The 19,569-nt window shown below is 49.0% G+C and overlaps 1 protein-coding gene and 1 pseudogene across 1 annotated transcript in view; both read left to right on the forward strand.

The window, feature by feature from the left end:
- Positions 1–17,376, forward strand: part of LOC115898236 — a 52,484-nt pseudogene extending 35,108 nt beyond the window's left edge.
- LOC104667537 (protein PMS2CL-like) overlaps positions 1–19,569 on the forward strand; it is a 1,213,215-nt gene that overhangs the window by 813,386 nt on the left and 380,260 nt on the right. The window lies entirely within an intron of this gene.

Below are 19,569 nucleotides of genomic sequence, written 5' to 3' on the forward strand. Positions count from 1 at the left end.
TATGGGGCTGTGCTGAGTGCGCGCGAGCGTGGCCGGCACCCACCTGCTACAGAGCCAGCACTGCACTGGTGTCCTGGGGCGGCTCCTCCCGACGTGTCCGCGGGTTGTCGGATACTGCCGAGTTGGGTTGGGGGACGCTACAGGTAGTGGGTCCTGAGCAGCGGCTGGCCCCTTATCTCACTGCCCCTCCCCGCAGCTCTGCCTCCTCGGACCCCACCGTCCCTTGGAAGCTCGCGCAGGGCACCTGCCGCAGTGACCACCTGGACGCAGGTGAGCTGGGGGCTCGTTCTCTGCACAGGGGACCCCGTTCTTCCCCAAGAGTGAGTTTGTTGCCGTCCCTTTCCCTGGAGCTTCTCTGCCCATCCAGGTCCCTGAACTCCACTGCACTCCGGTGCCTGGGTCTCTGGGGGAAGAGGGGGGCTGTTGGGGAAAGTCCCCGTCTCTTGCAGAGGGTAACCCCGTTCTTTCTCTCCAACCTGGCTCATGTAGACCCCCGATCGCAGCCAGTGGTGGGCACTGAGCTAGGAGGGAAACGATGGCAGGGTGTGGAGGGGTTATTTCAGGCGTCTGGGCTCATTCAAAACATATTGAGTGCCTGGTTCCAATCTGGCGGGGCAAAGAGCTGGGGTCCCTCGTTGGATGCAGTCCTACAGAGGTGTTGGTCACGTTAACGTGAGGGCGATCCAGGGGTAGGCGCCCTGTTAGTTACCCCAACTATCAGGATGCATGGACACCCAGGGGAGGGAGGGTCAGTTTCAGCTGGGGAAGGAGTGACTTCAGGTCGGACTTAAATAAGATGTTGCAGATGAAAGGGCAATAGGGTCTTTCAGGACCAGGGAGGAGCATCCCTAAGGGGTAATGATGGGTGACACTGAGAACTCGGCACAGGGGAGGCGCCTGGGGCCTTGAGGCTGGGGGCGGGGTGGGGGGGCTGACTGGCAGGGTCCAAGGCTGTGGTCTCCCTCTTGCTCCAGCTGCAAATGCAGTACTTGAAGGCAGAGGCACGATCATATTTGGGTATTGGTCAAAGCATCCCTGCAGGAAGTAGAGTTATGAGGGTTGGACTGAAGGTGTGAGAAAATTGAGTAAGGAGACGGGAGACGCCAGATGAAGGCGGGACAGTGCCAGCACCTCTGTTGCAGACTGAAGGAGGAGGCGGCGGCTGCGCCAGTTCCATGTAGACTGTTCTTTTCCAGCCCTTGGTGAAGAAGAGTGAGCAACACTCGGGGTGGTGTGAGGTGATGGAGTTAGCGGAGGATGTCTGTCTTTGATGCTTTTTTTTAAGATGAAACTGACTTGAGGTGGGGAAATAATGAAACTGGTACTATGGTTTTAAATCTTGATAAGACCAAATGTTTTTGTGGTGGTTGTTTTTCTATCACGACTTGCCCTTGGGTCTTATTGAAAGAGGTTTTTCTTTTCTTTTCTTTTCTTTTCTTTTTTTGAGACCGAGTCTCACTCTGTCACCCAGGCTGGAGTGCAGTGGCGCGATCTCAGCTCACTGCAACCTCCACCTCCCGGGTTCAAGCGATTCTCCTGCCTCAGCCTCCTGAGTAGCTGGTATTCCTGGCAGGTGCCACCACACATGGCTGATTATTGTATTTTTAGTACAGGTAGGGTTTCACCATGTTGGTCAAGCTGGTCTCGAACTCCTGACCTCGTGATCCGCCCACCTCGGCCTCCCAAAGTGCTAGGATTACAGGTGTGAGCCACCTTGCCCGGCCTGAAGGAGGTTTTTCCTATGACATGTCCATAATTCTTTTTTGCTATTTTTGATTAGTAATATTAGAAGAGATCTAAATACACAGCAAAGTAAAAGAAAAAGAAACCTTTGTACTCATGATCCAGATTGAGCAGATGTCAAAAGTTTACTTCATTCTGAGCCGAATAGATGTGGAAAAAAAAGAAAGTATGCTGGGTTCAGATTTTCTACAGAGCTAAAACCTCATAAATACTGTTGACCCTTTGTACTCTCCCTCACTGAGATTAAACTGAAACTCAAAATTACTATATATCTTTTATTTGCGGGGGTTGAGTCTCTTGTCACCCAGGCTGGAGTGCAGTGGCCCCATCTGGGCTCACTGTAACCTCCGCCTCCTGAGTAACTGGGATCACAGGCGCCTACCACCACACGTGGCTAATTTCTGTATTTTTGGTAGAGACGGGGTTTCCCCATGTTGGGCAGGCTGATGTTAAACTCCTGACCTCAAGTGGATCACAGGCGTGAGCTACCACACCTGGCCAACATTGCTGTATATCTATGTTTTTGTTTATTTACTAGACAGGAGTGTAGCCATAATTAGTGTAAGACTGCTTTGTATGTTCATAACCTTTGCCTGTATTTCTTTCGGGGTTGTCTTTTTCTTATTTTTAGCATTTTTTTCATATATTTTAGATATGAATTCACTTTGAGTTGTGGACATTGCAGAAATCTTGCGTAGAATGTGATAAATTCCTGGCGTTTCTCTGATGGCTGTATTTTTTTAGGATGGATCCACTTAATGTTGAGTGGTTTATTCTGGTTTTGTGTTTGCCAATTTTAGTAATTTATATTTTCTAGGAAAGTGTCCCATTTAATTTTGAATTTGTGGCAATTGTTTATAGTAATCTTACAATTACAAAACTCGACCATGGCCAGGCGCTGTGGCTCACGCCTGTAATTTCAGCACTTTGGGAGGCTGAGGCAGGTGGATCATTTGAGGTCAGGAGTTGGATACTGGCCTGGCCAACATGGTGAAACCCCGTGTCTACTAAAAATACAAAAAAAAAAAAAAAAAAACAATCAGCTGGGCGGTAGCGGCGCATGCCTGTAATCCCAGCTATCAGGACGCTGAGGCAAGAGAATCACTTGAGCCTGGGAGGCAGAGGTTGCAGTGAGTCAAGCGTATGCCGCTGCAAGTCTCATCTGGGTGACAGAGTGAGACCCTATCTCACAAAAAAAAAAAAATCAAACCTCGACCGTATCTGATATTGTCTTTTTCATATCTTCTCTTGCTCAATTGTGCCTGGATTCTGGTTGATTTTATTAATCTTAAATACAAACCAATTATTTTATTAGTTTTAATAAAACCTTTCCAAGAATTAAGTTTTTTCTTTTTAACTTATTATTGTAGTCCTGATATATGTATTAAATAAAAAGTGAAACTTAATAACATTCAGCTCCGGTGGCTAGCGTGGAAAAAAGAATAGGGAGCATCCACCCCCATTTGTCCAGTCTGTGTCTCCCAGAAAAAGACATTTAAAAAGGAAAAAAAAGCACAAACCCCCAAAGATAAAAGCATATGAGGAGAGATTAAAAAGAAGAGAGGAACACTTGCTCTGTTTTACGGAATAAAGTGTTTTTCCACTTAAAACAAAAAAATACAGCAGGTTAAAAAAGAAATTTCTGCCACAAATGTATCACCTGAATCTAATCATGAGCTATTAAACCTAAACTGAGTAATGTTCTTTTTCCTTTTTTTTTTTTTTTTGAGACAATCTTACTCTGTTGCCCAGGCTGGAATGCAGTGGCACTGTCTCGGCTCACTGCAACTTCTGCCTCCCGGGTTCAAGTGTTTCTCCCGCCTCAGCCTCCCCAGTAGCTGGGATTACAGGCGCGTACCACCACACCCGGCTAATTTTTGTAGTTTCAGTAGAGACAGGGTTTCACGATGTTGGCCAGGCTGGTCTTGATCTCCTAATCTCAGGTGATCCACCTGCCTTGGCCTCCCAAAGTGCTGGGATTACAGGCGTGAGCCACCACGCCTGGCCTGTTTTATTTTTTATTATTATTTTTTTTTTGAGATGGAGTCTCGCTCTGTCGCCCAGGCTGGAGTGCAGTGGCGCCATCTCGGCTCACTGCAAGCTCCGCCTCCCGGGTTCACGCCATTCTCCTGCCTCAGCCTTCAGAGTAGCTGGGACTACAGGCGCCCGCCACCTCGCCCGGCTAGTTTTTTGTATTTTTTAGTAGAGACGGGGTTTCATCGTGTTAGCCAGGATGGTCTCGATCTCCTGACCTCATGATCCGCCTGTTTTATTTTTTAATAGAGACAGGGGTCTCGCTATGTTGCCCAGGCTGGCCTTGAACTCCTGGGCTCAAGGGATCCTCTCGCCTTGGCCTTCCTGAGTGCTGGGATTATAGGTGTGAGCCACCATGCCTGGCCCCAGTGGTTTTAATCGTAGCCCAAGTACATGCAGATTTGTAGTTATTTAGAGATCTCTTGCTGTGCATACCTGGGAAAATGCACCTAACATCTGCCGGCCATGTATAAGACAAACCATGTGACTATCAAGACCCCAAAGCTAGCTGGGCGTGGTCTAGCCTTATAGAGACGTGGGGAAACCCTGTCTCTACAAAAATACAAAAATCAGCCAGGCATGATGGCAGGGGCCTGTAATCCCAGCTACTTAGGAGGCTGAGGCAGAATCGCTTGAACCCTGGAGGCAGAGGTTGGAGATGGTGCCACTGAACTCCAGACTAGGTGACAGAGTGAGATTCCATATCAAAAAAAAAAAAAAAAAAAAAGACCCTAAAGCTCTCAGAGATACCTAGGAGCTGGCCCTGCCCCCTCTCCTTCTGTGTAATGAACGCCAGCCATGCCACAGCCCTGGGATGGCCTCTAGCATGAGGGGCTATCTGCCTACACAAAGCCTCGCCCAGGTGCTGCGCGTGTGTACTCTGCCACCTTGTGGTGGGACCTTTTTCATCAGCCCTGAAGTCCCTCCAGCTGCCTGCACAAATATGGTAAAATGTTAATATTTGGGAGATCTAGATGAGAAGGGTATTTGGAAATTCTTTGTACTATTCTTGAGACTTTCCTTTGAGTCTCAAGTCACTCAAGTAAAAAGTTAAAAAGCTAAAATCACTTATTGGAAAGGATTTGTTTAAACCTCCCCCCCCAAAAAAAAATTTGGTTTGCATTTAAAACTAATAAATTAGACAAACTTTAGTCTGCACTGATCAAGAGAAAACAGAAATAAGCTATTTTTAGAATGGAAGACAAGATAATTTCAGATACAGTAGATTTTCTTTTCTTTTCTTTTTTTTTTTTTTTGAGACAGAGTCTTGCTCTGTTGTCCAGGCTGGAGTGCAGTGGCGTGATCTTGGCTCCACTGCAATCTCCATCTCCCTGGTTCAAGCACCTCCCCTGCCTCAGCCTCTGAAGTAGCTGGGATTACAGGTACATGCCACCACGCCCGGCTAATTTTTTTGTATTTTTAGTAGAGATGGGGTTTCACTATGTTGGCCAGACTGGTCTCGAACTCCTGACCTCAGGCAATCCGCCTGCCTCAGCCTCCCAAAGTGCTGGGACTACAGGTGTGAGCCACCGTGCCTGGGCTTTTTTTCTTCTTTTTTTTGAGATGGAGTCTCGCTCTGTTGCCCAGTCTGGAGTGCAGTGGCATGATCTTGGCTCACTGCTACCTCCACCTCCTGGGTTGAAGCAATTCTCCTGCCTCAGCCTCCTCGAGTAGATGGGACTACAGGCATGTGCCACCATGTCCAGCTAATTTTTTTTTTTTTTTTTTGTAGTTTTAGTAGAGACGAGGTTTTACCATGTTGACCAGGCTGGTCTCGAACTCTTGACCTGAGGTGATCCACCCGCCTCGGGCTCCCAAAGTGCTGGGATTACAGGCATGAGCCACCGCGCCTGGCCAGTAGATTTTTAAAAAATGAGATGTTACTATAAATCATTTAATGGCATAAATCTGAAATTAAGTAAGACACATTTGTAGAAAACTGTAAATTGCTGGCCGGGCACGGTGGCTCAAGCCTGTAATCCCAGCACTTTGGGAGGCCGAGACGGGTGGATCATGAGGTCAGGAGATCGAGACCATCCTGGCTAACACGGTGAAACCCCGTCTCTACTAAAAAATACAAAAAACTAGCCGGGCGTGGTGGCGGGCGCCTGTAGTCCCAGCTACTCAGGAGGCTGAGGCAGGAGACTGGCGTGAACCCGGGAGGCGGAGCTTGCAGTGAGTTGAGATCCGGCCACTGCACTCCAGCCCGGGCGATAGAGCAAGACTCCGTCTCAAAAAAAAAAAAAAAAAAAAAAAAAAAAGAAAACTGTAAATTGCTAAAATTGACTGACATAGAAAACCCGAATAAACCACTTCTACACATTGCAAAAGTCTTGAAGAGAGTTTGATAAAATTTCTAAAAAACATATAGGCCTGGTATTTCTTTGGGAATATTTTCGAGTATGGATTCATTTCATATTTAGGGGTTTAAATATTTTTTTGTATTCTTTTTATTTTCTAATTTTATTGTTTTTTGAGTTAGTGGGATCTATGCAATACATGTATTTTTGTTTTGGTATTCAGGTTTGCTTTTATGCTTGCCTTTTTTTTTTTTTTTTTTTTTTGAGATGGAGTTTTACTCTGTCACCCAGGCTGGAGTGCAGCAGTGCAATCCTGGCTCACTGCAACCTCTGCCTCCTGGGTTCAAGCGATTTTCATGCCTCAGCCTCCCAAGTAGCTGGGATTACAGGCATGCACCACCATGCCTGGCTAATTTTTGTATTTTTAGTAGAGACAGGATTTCGCCATGTTAACCAGGCTGGTCTCGAACTCCTGACCTCAAGTGATGCACTTGCCTCGGCCTCCCAAAGTGCTGGGATTATAGGCATGAGCCACTATATCTGGCCTGTAGTAATTTTCTATTGTTGCATGATAGTTTGCCACTCATTTGGTGACTAAAACTACCACTTACTAACAGAGTTCGGGAGATCAGAAATCCTGGCGGCCTCGCCTATGGGTTCCACGCTCCAGGTAGCATCCGGCTCAAAGGAAGGCATAGGCTGGGGCTGGGCTTTTAGCTGGAGGTTCTGGGAAGAATCTGCTTCCAAGTGCATTTAAGGTGGTTTGCAGAATTCTGTTTTAAGACTCAGGTCCTCGATTCCTTGCTGGCTGTCAGCTGGGGGCCACACTCAGCTCCCTAAGCCCACCAGCTTGCTTTCCAATGGGGTCCCCCCATTTTTCTTTTTTTTTAAGACAGAGTCTCGCTCTGTCACCCAGGCTGGAGTGCGGTGGTACGAACTCAGCTCACTGCAACCTCTGCGTCCCGGGTTCCAGTGATTCTCCTCCCTCAGCCTCCCTGGTGGATTACAGGCATGCGCCACCACACCTGGCTAATTTTTGTATTTTTAGTAGAGACGGAGTTTCACCATGTTGGCCAGGCTGGTCTCAAACTCCTGACCTCAGGCGATCCACCTGTCTCGATCTCCCAAAGTGCTGGGATTAGAGGCGTGAGCCACCGTGCCTAGCCAGTCCCTCCATTTTCAAAGCCAGAAACAGCATGGACTCCGTCTTGTGTTCGAGGCTTTCTAACTTTCCCTTCTGCCACCGATTGGTTTCTGTCCATCAGGGGTAAAGGTACCCTGCTAGTGTCTTCTTTTCCCCCTGTAGAGGCGGGGTGTTTGCTGACCAGGCTGGTCTCAAACTCCTGGCCTCAAGCAATTCTCCTGCCTCAGCCTCCCCAAGTGCTGAGGTGACAGGTGTGCTAATATTTTCATGTGAGCCTCACTGCGTCATTGTAATTTCAGGTTTTCCTAGTGTCTTTGCAAAAGCTCAGGATCGGACTTTGTCAGGAAGGTGGGTCCCTCCTTTCAGCACATCAAGCTTGTTTCTACCCCGGTCCCGAGAGCTGCAGAGGCTGAAGCTTGAGTCCCCACCTGAAGGTAAGTTCTCAGTAGGGGAACAGAACCTTGGCAGCCAAGTGGATTTACCCAAGTGTTTGAGGCCCAGGCATGCCGGGAGTAAAACATTCCTGTGAAGAAGAACTTGGCAGCGGGGAGCAGGAATCTGCTTTGGAAAGCGAGACCCCAGTTCTGAGACCTCTTCACATAGCTTAGGGCTGAAGCCGGAGGGCCACGTGGAGGGTGGCAGCTCCAAACGTCCGTGTACCTGGGGCCGGCCACGGTGGTTCATGCCTGTAATCCCAGCAATCTGGGAGGCTGAGGTGGGAGGATCACCTGAGGTCAGGAGTTCAAGATCAGCCTGGCCAACATGGCAAAACCCTGTCTGTACTAAAAATACTAAAATTAGCTGGGTGTGGTAGCGGGTGCCTGTAATCCCAGTTACTCGGGAGGCTGAGGCAGGAGAATCGCTTGAACCCGGGAAGCGGAGGTTGCAGTGAGCCAAGATGACACCACTGCACTCCAGCCTGAGCAACAAGAGCGAAACTCCATAAAAAACCCAAGGTCCATGTACCTGAAATGGCCCCAGCCCGCTCGTGGACAGAGTAAACCTGGGTGGTCACGTCAAGGGATCATCTAGGTTTCAACTGAGTGGAAGGCTTGCTAGCAAGGAGGAGAAAGAGGATCTTGCTTTAGGGAGTGCAAGTTTGCGGGCTCAGGGCCAGAGTATGTCCCTGGTGCTCAGAGGACAAGCCCGGACCATGCTGTCTCTGGATCATTTGCAATTCCCATCATCCTCTCCTGACCACGCAGCCCAAGCTTCCGCTCTGCCCATCCCACTGGCACCTCCGGACCTGGTTTCTACCACGATGGAACCAGGGGTGTGCAAGGGAGAGAACACAGTCATAGCTTCTTAAGTTTCTGTTTCTGGTTGGGCCAGTAAAGCCCCTTCCTCATCTCTCTTTTCCACTTAGCCGTAGAGACAGAAACTAAAAGCCATGGCCTCAGGCTGCTAAAGAAAACCAAAACAACAACAACAAAATAAGATGGGTTGAATAAGCTTGAGTAAATAAACTCTTACACTATGTCAAGCCATAGAATTTGCTTCCTTTTTTTTTTTAGTGACCGATTTTGGCTTTCTGCAACCTCCGCCTCCCGGGTTCAAGCAATTCTCCTGCCTCCGCCTCCCGAGTAGCTAGGATTACAGGCGCCCACTATCACACCTGGCTAATTTTTGTATTTTTGGTAAAGATGGGGTTTTGCCCTGTTTGCCAGGCTGGCCTCAAACTCCTGACCTCAGGTAATCCACCTGCCTTGGCCTCCCAAAGTGTTGGGATTACAGGCGTGAGCCACCACGCCTGGCCAGAATTTGCTTTCTTAACCTGAGTTTTTGTTTCTCCTTCTATGTCAAAGACTAAACAAAATGGGTGTGAAAGAGACATTCAGAACCACCAGTCTCAGTAGAGGGTGAGCTGGCACTCACGCCCGGGGCTCCCGAGCACCAGCCAGGGGCTTCTTGCACTGTTCACAATCATGGCTAAGACTTGCCCCGTCCCACCTTCTCCACCTTCAGCCCTCCCCATGGCTTTCCTTTTGCCAGGGGAAGGACATTGATAGGAGCCCATGAGGAGAAAACCTAGTAAAATGCATGTATATTCTTATAAAATATTTGCATGTGAAACAGTGAGCACCAGTTTATCATTGAAGAAATTAGAAAAAATATGTTAAGAAAAAAATCCAGGCCAGGCGCGGTGGCTCATGCCTGTAATCCCAGCACTTTGGGAGGCCAAGGCAGGCAGATCACGAGGTCAGGAAATCGAGACCATCCTGGTTAACACTGCAAAACCCCATCTCTACTAAAAATACAAAAAATTAGCTGGGTGTGGTGGCACGTGCCTGTAGTCCCAGCTACTTGGGAGGCTGAGGCAGGAGCATGGCGTGAACCTGGGAGGTGGAGGTTGCAGTGAGTCGAGATTGCGCCACTGCACTCCAGCCTGGGCGACAGAGCGAGACTCTGCCTCAAAAAAAAAAAAAAAAGGTAGGCAGATTCCATCTGATACACGACTTGTGTTGTCTGTTTTGGACAACCGTGTCTACTTCTCAGGGGAAATACAGCTCTTTCAGGCATTTAAAGATATATTTGATCTTTGTATGCGGGATGTGGCAGACCCATTCCTCAGTAACAACCACCTTGAAAGAAACACCACAGCAAATCTCCTGCGAGTTTTCTTCCCCTCTGTGTAAACAGCAGGTATTATGCCAAAGCTGCCATCTGTGATTCTGCTTGTTTGGGGATGCAGAACACTCAGGCCTACAGAGACAGCCTTGTGTGGCGCCAAGTGACCTGGATGTAACACTGCATTACCTAGAGGAACGAATGAATGAACTGCGTGTTCTTGAAATGGCCTGCCATGTCTACCGCCACACCACCCTGAACGTGCCTGATAGCGTCTAAAATTGCTTGCCATGATGGTTTTTATTTTTTAAATTAAAAAAAATTTTTTTGAGATTCGGAGTCTTTCTCTGTCGCCCAGGCTGGAGTGCAGTGGCACGATCTTGGCTCACTGCAACCTCCACTTCCTGGCTTCAAGTGATTCTCCTGTCTCAGCCTCCCGAGTAGCTGGGAATATAGGCATGGACCACCACGCCCAGCTAATTTTTGTATTTTTAGAGATGGAGTTTTATGGTATTAGCCAGTCTGGTCTTGAACTCCTGGCCTCAGGTGATCCGCCCCCTTGGCTGTTAGCTCTCTTTGCATGTGAGTGACATCAGTGTTTTCCATCATTCTGCAAGCATTCTCCTTCTTCCACTGTTTACCCCAGGTTCTAGGAATGTGTGAGTGTGGAGTGCACTGGTCAGAAGTTCTAATTCAAGTTCTAATCCTTGAAGTTTTAAGAGCCAGAAATCCAACTAGAAGTAGGTTAGGATTAAAAAAAAACAAAAAGTCATTCTAGAACTTTGGGAAGCTGAGGCAGGAGGATTGCTTGAGGCCAGGAGTTCAAGACCAGCCTGCGTAATGTGGCAAGACACCATCTCTACAAAAAATACAAAAGTTAGCCAGGTGTGGTGGCACATGCCTGTATTCGCAGCTGCACGGGAGGCTAAGGTGGGAGGATCACTTGAGCCTAGGAGGTCGAGGCTGCAATGAGCTGTGATCATGCCTTTGGACTCCAGCCCAGGCGACAGACGGAGAGCCTGTCTCAAAAAAAAAAAAAAAAAAAAAAAATCTATAAGGCAGCACACAAGCCTTGGGAAGAGCAGGTGTGCAGTCAGGCTCCAGAGGCATCTGGCAACCCAGGTATCGCCAGGAATCTTTCTTGTTCCCTGTTCTCTGCTTCTGTGACTTTCTTCTCAGGCTGACTTTGTCTATGTAGCCAGAAATAGTGTAGCCACAGCTCATCACCTGACAGCTGCAAGTTCTGCCGCGGTGAGGGACTGAATCTCCTTTCATTGATCCAATTTGAAAGCTCTCTGGGGAGGATTCCATTGGTCCAGCCTGGCTCAGGTGTATTAGGCCCTCTGTCCGGGCAGCTGTGCACAGGGCAGGAAGGGGTTGGTCTCAGTGGAAGACGAGGCCTCGTGAACTTTACCACTCTCCACTCCAGGAAGGAAAACGTTCACGGAGCCTAGGTTTCTTTGTGCTTTGTGAAGCCAGGGATGTCTGGGTATTTCACACCAGAAATGTCTCAGAGCAGTAGAAGAGGCTAGAACAAGGTGGCAAGCCACACCTGCCCTATGAAGCTGGATGTTTCACTTGCTGTCTTCCTTGGAAGCACTTTTTTTTTTTTTTTTTTGAGGTGGAGTCTGCACTCAGGCTGGAGTGCAGTGGCGCAATCTCAGCTCACTGCAACCTCCCCCTCCTGGGTTCACACCATTCTCCTGAGTAGGTGGGACTACAGGCGCCCACCACCACACCCAGCTAATTTTTTTGTATTTTTAGTAGAGACAGGATTTCACCGTGTTAGCCAAGCTGGTCTCGATCTCCTGACCTTGTGATCTGCCGGCCTCGGCCTCCCAAAGTGCTGGGATTACAGGCGGGAGCCACTGTGCCCAGACAGAAGCCACTGTTTTGTAGGAAGCCAAGTCCCACTGGGGATGACTCCCTGTTAGGGCAATCTGTGTACCAAAGATGACAATGACCGGTTTCAGCGCTGTCTGTCCAGCACGTTTGTGGTCTCTGTGCTTTGCTTTTTTTTTTTTTGAGACGGAGTCTCGCTCTGTCGCCCAGGCTGGAGTGCAGTGGCACAATCTGGGCTCACTGCAAGCTCTGCCTCCTGGGTTCACGCCATTCTCCTGCCTCAGCCTCCCGAATAGCTGGGACTACAGGCGTCCACCACCACGCCCAGCTAATTTTTTTGTATTTTTAGTAGAGACGGGGTTTCACCGTGTTAGCCAGGATGGTCTCGATCTCCTGACCTCGTGATCTGCCTGCCTCGGCCTCCCAAAGTGCCGGGATTACAGGCGTGAGCCACCGCACCCGGCCATCTCTGTGCTTTTCATATGTTATTTCATGAATAAACATGAGAGGCGTATCTATAGAAATTATATATTTACATGACAATTATATATTTATATAGAAATTATATATGAATAAATTACATAGAAATTACAAAGACATGTATTAACTATGTAGACATTGTATATGTATAAAAACTAGACATTGTGTATATATATATACACACTAGACATGTATGTAAACTACATTATATATTTGTATGTATGTACATGTACATATACTACATAGACGTCTGACATGATAGCTCATGCCTGTAATCCCAGCACTTTGGGAGGCTGGGGTGGGCAGACCACCTGAGGTCAGGAGTTCAAGACCAGCCTGGCCTTATGGCAAAACCCTGTCTCTACTAAAAATGCATAAATTATCTGGGTGTGTGCCTGTAATCCCAGCTACTCGGGCAGTTGAGGCAGAAGAATCACTTGAACCCAGGAAGCAGAGGTTGCAGTGAGCCAATACTATACCACTGCACTCCAGCGTGGGCAACACAGTGAGACCCCATCCCCCCACCAAAAAGGAAAGTCACTGGCTTCAGCAGCCTTTAGCCCTTGGTGGTAAGTTTTCTAGAGATCGGAGTGTGGAAGAGAACCCAGGCTCCTCAGGGTGACTGGAGATCTGGGCTTCTTTGTGGATTGCCTCTCCCCACTCCCACATAGCTCCCGGTCCCTGCTGCTGCCACCGGGCTGTGCCCCGCTTCCTGTCCCTCCTCTGCACGCACTTGTCCCACTGTTGGGGACACTTTGGGTCACCCATTTGCCTGTGAGCATCCCTCACCACCCCAGCAGCCTGTGTCCGGGGTTCCCACCGCAGCCCTTTCTACCCAGCATCCCCCCTTGACCTCCGCCGCAGTGACGAAAGCACCCCAAACCTCACATTTTTTTTTTTTTTTTTTTTTTGAGACAGACTCGCTCTGTCGCCCAGGCTGGAGTGCAGTGGCGCGATCACGGCTCACTGCAAGCTCCGTCTCCCGGGTTCAAGTGTTTCTCCTGCCTCCTGAGTAGCTGGGATTACAGGTGCCCGGCAACCATGCCCAGCTAATTTTTTTGTATTTTTAGTAGAGATGGGGTTTTACCATGTTGGCCAGGCTGGTCTTGAACTCTTGCCCTCGAGTGATCCACCTGCCTCAGCTTCCCAAAGTGCTGGGATTATAGACGTGAGCCAACCTGCCCGGCCTCAAATTGTTTAAACTTTCATTAAACAACATAGTGAGACCTCACCTCTACAAAAAATTTAAATAAAATTAGTTGGGTGTGGTGGTGCGTGCCTGTAATCCCAGCTATTTGGGAGGCCAAGGTGAGAGGATCACTTAAACCCAGGAGGTAGAGGCTGCAGCAAGCCATGATCACACCACTGCACTCCAGCCTGGACAGAGACAGACCCTGTCTCATAAAGACCTAAGGCCAGGGGCAGTGGCTCACACCTGTAATCCCAGCACTTTGGGAGGCTGAGGCAGGTAGATCACCTGAGGTCAGGAGTTCGAGATCAGCCTGACCAATGTGGAGAAACCCTGTCTCTACTAAAAATACAAAATTAGCCAGGCATAGTGGTGCATGCCTGTAATCCCAGCTACTCAGGAGGCTGAGGCAGGAGAATCTCTTGAACCTGGAAGGCAGAGGTTGCAGTGAGCCAAGATTGCGCCACTGCACTCCAGCCTGGGTGACAAGAGCAAAACACACTCCAAAAAATCTCTCTCTATATAGAGATATATAATATCTATATATAATATAGAAATATAATAGATAATATCTATATATTATGTATATTATATATATATCCTCTTATATTTTCTTCTAATAGGTATAAATTAAAAATGTTTGGCCGGGCGCGGTGGCTCAAGCCTGTAATCCCAGCACTTTGGGAGGCCGAGGCAGGCGGATCACGAGGTCAGGAGATCGAGACCATCCTGGCTAACACGGTGAAACCCCGTCTCTACTAAAAAGTACAAAAAACTAGCCGGGCGAGGTGGCGGGCGCCTGTAGTCCCAGCTACTCGGGAGGCTGAGGCAGGAGAATGGCGTGAACCCAGGAGGCGGAGATTGCAGTGAGCTGAGATCCAGCCACTGCACTCCAGCTTGGGCGACAGAGCGAGACTCCGTCCCAAAAAAAAAAAGAAAATGTTTAAATGGGGGTCTTTAATTCATGGAGAGGGGTTGGGAGGGGTGAAGGAGGCCAAGCCCTGTTCTGCATCTGTGGAATCCCTTCTCTGCATTTCTCTTGCATTTCTCTTTAATTTTGAGCATAGCTTACATTGAGGATTAGAATCGTTCACTAATTTAGCTCCTGCTATCCTCCCGTCTGGCGCCTCCCACCTCTTTTCCACATCTGTAGTTCCCCTCCTTAAATATCATGAGGTGGGAGTCCACATTTCCTACAGGGAAAAAAAAAAACAGTCACTTCAACACGCTGCTGGCGCACTCTCTCCCTGTCCCACACACACCTTACACCCTGCATTTTCATTCTCTCTGTGGCTCCTACCAGACTTTTCTGTGCCTCCTTTGCCCATGCCAGGCCTCTTGCTAGGAATATCCTTCAGACATCAGATCACTCTGTTTATCTTTCGTGATTCTGCTCACCCGTGACCTCCTAGGAAGCTTCACTTGACAGTACGTTGGATCTGCCTGCTGTCTTCCTCGTGCCCGCTCTGTATGTAACCACATGTCTACCACCGCCTACGGTGTAGCCTTACGGTGCAACTCTCTTCATGTGTTCATCTGCAGCAACACTTCTAAGCACCTTTAGAACAGGAACGATTTTGTGTTCAGCCCTTGACCCCAAGCGCCTGGTAGAACACCAGCAGCGTGCCAGGTCCGTGAAAGGTGCTTGATTGTTGAAGGAATGAAGAGATCCAGTAGTGAGATTTTGTTTTGTTTTGTTTTGTTTTTTGAGATGGAGTCTTACTCTGTTGTACAGCCTGGAGTACAAGGGCAGGATCTTAGCTCACTGCAACCTACACCTCCTGGGTTGAAGCGATTCTCCTGCCTGAGCCTCCCTAGTAGCTGGGATTACAGGCACCCACCAGCACATCCAGCTAATCTGTTTTTTGTAGAGACAGGGTTTCACCATGTTGGCCAGGCTGGTCTCAAATTCCTAACCTCAAGCAATCCGCCCGTCTCAGCCCCACAAAGTGCTGGGATTACAGGCGTGAGTCACTGCACCCGGCCGAGATATTTTTTCTAATGATTTTTTTTGTTTTCTCTTCCACAAAGTGTAGTCCCAGCTACTTGGGAGGCTGAGGTGGGAGGATCGCTGGAGCCCAGGAGTTTGAGGCTGTAGTGAGCCATGATTGCACCCCCATTCTCCAGCCTGGATGACGGAGTGAGACCCTGTCCCCAAAACAAAAACAAAGTGGTAATACAGGCATCAGGAGACAGCAGGGAGTCTGACTCTGAGGCCAGGATGGCTTGTGTGGACTCTAGTATTCTTCTGTTGGACATCTTAAAGATCCATAGGTCCATGTGAGAATAAGTCACTGCAGAAAATGCTGCTAGCTCTAAGATAATTCCTTTAATAATAAAGACCTCATGGCTGGGCGCGGTGGCTCATGCCTGTGATCCTAGCACTTTGGAATGTCGAGGTGGGTGGATCACCTGAGGCCAGGAGTTCGAGACCAGCCTAACCAACACGGTGAAACCCTGTCTCTACTAAAAATACAAAAAATTAGCCGGGCGTGGTGACAGGTGCCTGTAATCCCAGCTACTCGGGAGGCTGAGGCAGGAGAATCGCTTGAACCCTGGAGGCTGAGGTTGCAGTGAGCTGAGACTGCACCACTGCACTCCAGCCTGGCGACAGAGTGAGGCTCCATCTCAACAACAACAAAAAGGGCCTTATGCTTTGAGAAAATCCAGTTGGTATATGGAATGAAAGGGAGCATAGGTCGGGAGAACATAGGAAGTGTGGATAGTGAAGGCCTCGTGTAACCTGGGCCTCAAGGGAGGGACCGGGCACTTGGTTTTACTACTTTCTGGGACAGAGTTTCACTCCATCACCCAAGCTGGAGTGCAGCGGTGTGATCATGGCTCACTACAGCTTCAACCTCCCAGGCTCAAACAATCTTCCCCCCTCGGCCTCCTGAGCAGCCGTGATTACAGGCAATTAGACTTGAAACCACAAAATGGATCCTCCCTTCAAGCTTTTCTGCAATAGTTTTGTGATACAATACTCCAAGATTAACAAATTTATGGCCAGGCATGGTGACTCACACCTGTAATCCCTGCATTTTGGGAGGCCGAAGCCAGCAGATCACCTGAGGTCAGGAGTTCAAGACCAGCCTGGCCAACATGGTGAAACCCTGTCTCCACTAAAAATACAAAAATTAACTGGGCATGTTGTCCGGCACCTGTAATCCCAGCTACTCTGGAAGCTGAGGCAGGAGAATCACTTGAACCTGGGAGGCAGAAGTTGCAGTAAGCCAAGATCATGCCAGTACACTCCAGCCTGGGCAACCAAGTGAGACTCCGTCTAAAAAAAAAAAAAGTTTGTGTTATTTTTTTCTAGAAGTTTGGCAAGTTGTTACCCAGCCAGATAGCCAACAGCAACACCAAGACCGACATTTGAGCTATACGTTCCTAGACAAGAAAGACTGGACCCTGAAATGAGCTTCATGAAAGTAATGAACTAGCAAAAAAACTTCATCAGAGCCCAAACCTCGTTCCATCAAAACAGCAGGTCCACACAGGTGACTTGTGCAGAAACAGTCTGATGTGTAACCTGGACTTCACTCCTAACGCCTACCTGGCCAGGAGGAGATTTGAGTGCGATGGCCGTGGAAACTTGTTCCTCTATTCGAAACTTGAAACTCCACCTTCAGGAGCGAATGCACGCGGACGTCACCAGTGTAGAAGTGTTTTAAGCTGTGACGAGGGATTTCCTGCAGATCAAGGAGCCAGTAGTGAGAAACCCCACGCATGCCCCAAGCGTGGGAAAGCCTTCTCCTGCAGATCGGCCCTCATGGTGCATCACGGGGTCCACACGGGGGAGAAATCCTTTGCGTGCAGTGAACGGGGGCGTGGTACCAGGGAGAAGGTTTGCCCGACAAACGGGGAACTCACACAAAGGAGAAACTCGGTAGAGACGGCAGAAGGAGTAAAACGATCTTCCGGAAGACAGGCCTCTGTGTCCCGGGGACAGTTCATGCGGGAGCAAAGCCTTACAGGTGTTCCGAGTGCGAGAAAACCTCCCACAAGTCGCGCCTCATCAAGCACCATCGCTCCCACACGGGGGAGAAGCTCTAGGGCTGCAGGGAATGCGGGCCGTCCTTCTCCTGGAACTCGTGCCTCATCCTACGCCACAATCCACACGGGGGAGAAGCCTACGGCTGTGGCGACTGCGGAAAGGCGTTTTTCCAGAAGTCACACCTCATCCTGCATCGGAGGACTCACACCGCGGGGGAAGCCCCACGGCTGCGTGGAGTGTGGGAAAGCCTCCTCCCAGAACTCCTGCCTCCTGACGCATAGGCGGACCCACATGGGGGGAAACCGTAACAGTGCTCCGACTGCGGGAAGACCTTCTCCCAGAAGGCGAACCTCGTCCGCCATCACCGGATCCACACGAAGGAGAAGCTGCACGGGTGAAGAGGCCGCGGGATCATCACAGAGTCACAGCACGAGGTCGCCGAGCCTCTAGGAGGGACATCGCCAGGGAGACAGCCCTCAATTGAAACCGATGCCCCCCTAGACAGAGGTCCCATATCGGGATGACATTCAGCCACTTTGGTGCCTTAAGTAAAGCATGGTCAACCTGGCGTGGTGGCTCATGCCTGTAATCCCACCACTTTGGGACACTGAGGCAGGTGGATCACCTGAGGTCAGGAGTTCAAGACCAGCCTGGCCAACATGGTGAAAGCTCGGCTCTACTAAAAGTACAAAAAAATTAGCCGGGCAGTGTGGCAGGCGCCTGTAATCCCAGCTACTCTGGAGACTGAGGCAGGAGAATCGCTTGAACCTGGGAGGCGGAGATTGTAGTTAGCCGAGATCGCACCACGGCACTCCGGCCTGGGTGACAAAGTGAGACTCAGTCTCAAAAAAAAAAAAAAAAAGCATGGTCTGTTAAAACTAAGGATGGAAGGGTAATGGTATGCTAGAGTGATCTATTTTTGTAGGTATACTTTTTTTTTTTTTTTTTTTTTTTTTTTTTTTTTTTGAGACGGAGTCCTCATTCTATCGCCCAGGCTGGAGTGCAGTGGCATGATCTTGACTCACTGCAACCTCCGCTCCCGGGTTCATGTGAGTCTCCTGCCTCAGCCTCCCCAGTAGCTGGGATTACAGGTGCCCGCCAGCATGCCTGGCCAATTTTTTGTGTTTTTATTTTTTTTTTTATTTATTTTTTTTTTTATTTTTTTTTTTTTTTTGAGGCGGAGTCTCGCTCTGTCGCCCGGACTGGAGTGCAGTGGCCGGATCTCAGCTCACTGCAAGCTCCGCCTCCCGGGTTTGCGCCATTCTCCCGCCTCAGCCTCCCGAGTAGCTGGGACTACAGGCGCCCGCCACCTCGCCCGGCTAGTTTTTGTATTTTTAGTAGAGACGGGGTTTCACTGTGTTAGCCAAGATGGTCTCGATCTCCTGACCTCGTGATCCGCCCGTCTCGGCCTCCCAAAGTGCTGGGATTACAGGCTTGAGCCACCGCGCCCGGCCTTTTTTGTGTTTTTAGTAGAGATGGAGTTGCACCATGTTGGTCAGGCTGGTCTCGAACTCCTGACCTCATGATCTGTCCACTTGGCTTCCCAAAGTGCTGGGATTACAGGCGTGAGCCACTTCAGCCAGGATATACTTAATTATAAAGACAACTGTGGATATGAAGTGTTTTTTTTTTTTTTCTTTTAAGATGGAGTTTCACTCTTGTTGCCCAGGCTGTGGGAAGAAATGAAATCATTATGACAAACAGATCTAAAAAGCATGAGAACACCCCAGAGGGACGCAGGGGTGTGTTCCCAGTGTGCTACAGACAGGTAATTTTTATTTTTGAGTTGCACTGGTGAACAGAACCTAATTGTGAATCTGTAGACATACATACCATAATATATAGAATATCTATTGAGACGCTACTAAATTATACCCTTCTGTATTTGTGATATATAACTGGAATAAGATGAGTATATTATTAAACCAGAGAGCTCCACTGCAGCACCACATACCATTTCTGTTTGTCGTCACGTATTACAGAGCCCCTGAACCTGGAAGGTAACGATTTCATGACATCTGCTAACTCACAATCAACTAGTTTATAAGTTATATTTCTGGCTGGGCTCGGTCGCTCACACCTGTAAACCCAACACTTTGGGAGACTGAGGGGGGCGGATCACCTGAGGTCATTGAGACCAGCCTGGCCAACATGGCGACACCCAGTCACTATGAAAAATACAAAAATTAGCCGAGCGTGGTGGTGCATGCCTGTAATCCAGGTAATCCCAGCTCCTTGGGAGGCTCAGGCAAGAGAATTGCTTGAGCCCGGG

This window comes from Rhinopithecus roxellana, chromosome 6 (genome assembly GCF_007565055.1).
Source record: "Rhinopithecus roxellana isolate Shanxi Qingling chromosome 6, ASM756505v1, whole genome shotgun sequence".
In the NCBI taxonomy this organism is placed as follows: Eukaryota; Metazoa; Chordata; class Mammalia; order Primates; family Cercopithecidae; genus Rhinopithecus; species Rhinopithecus roxellana.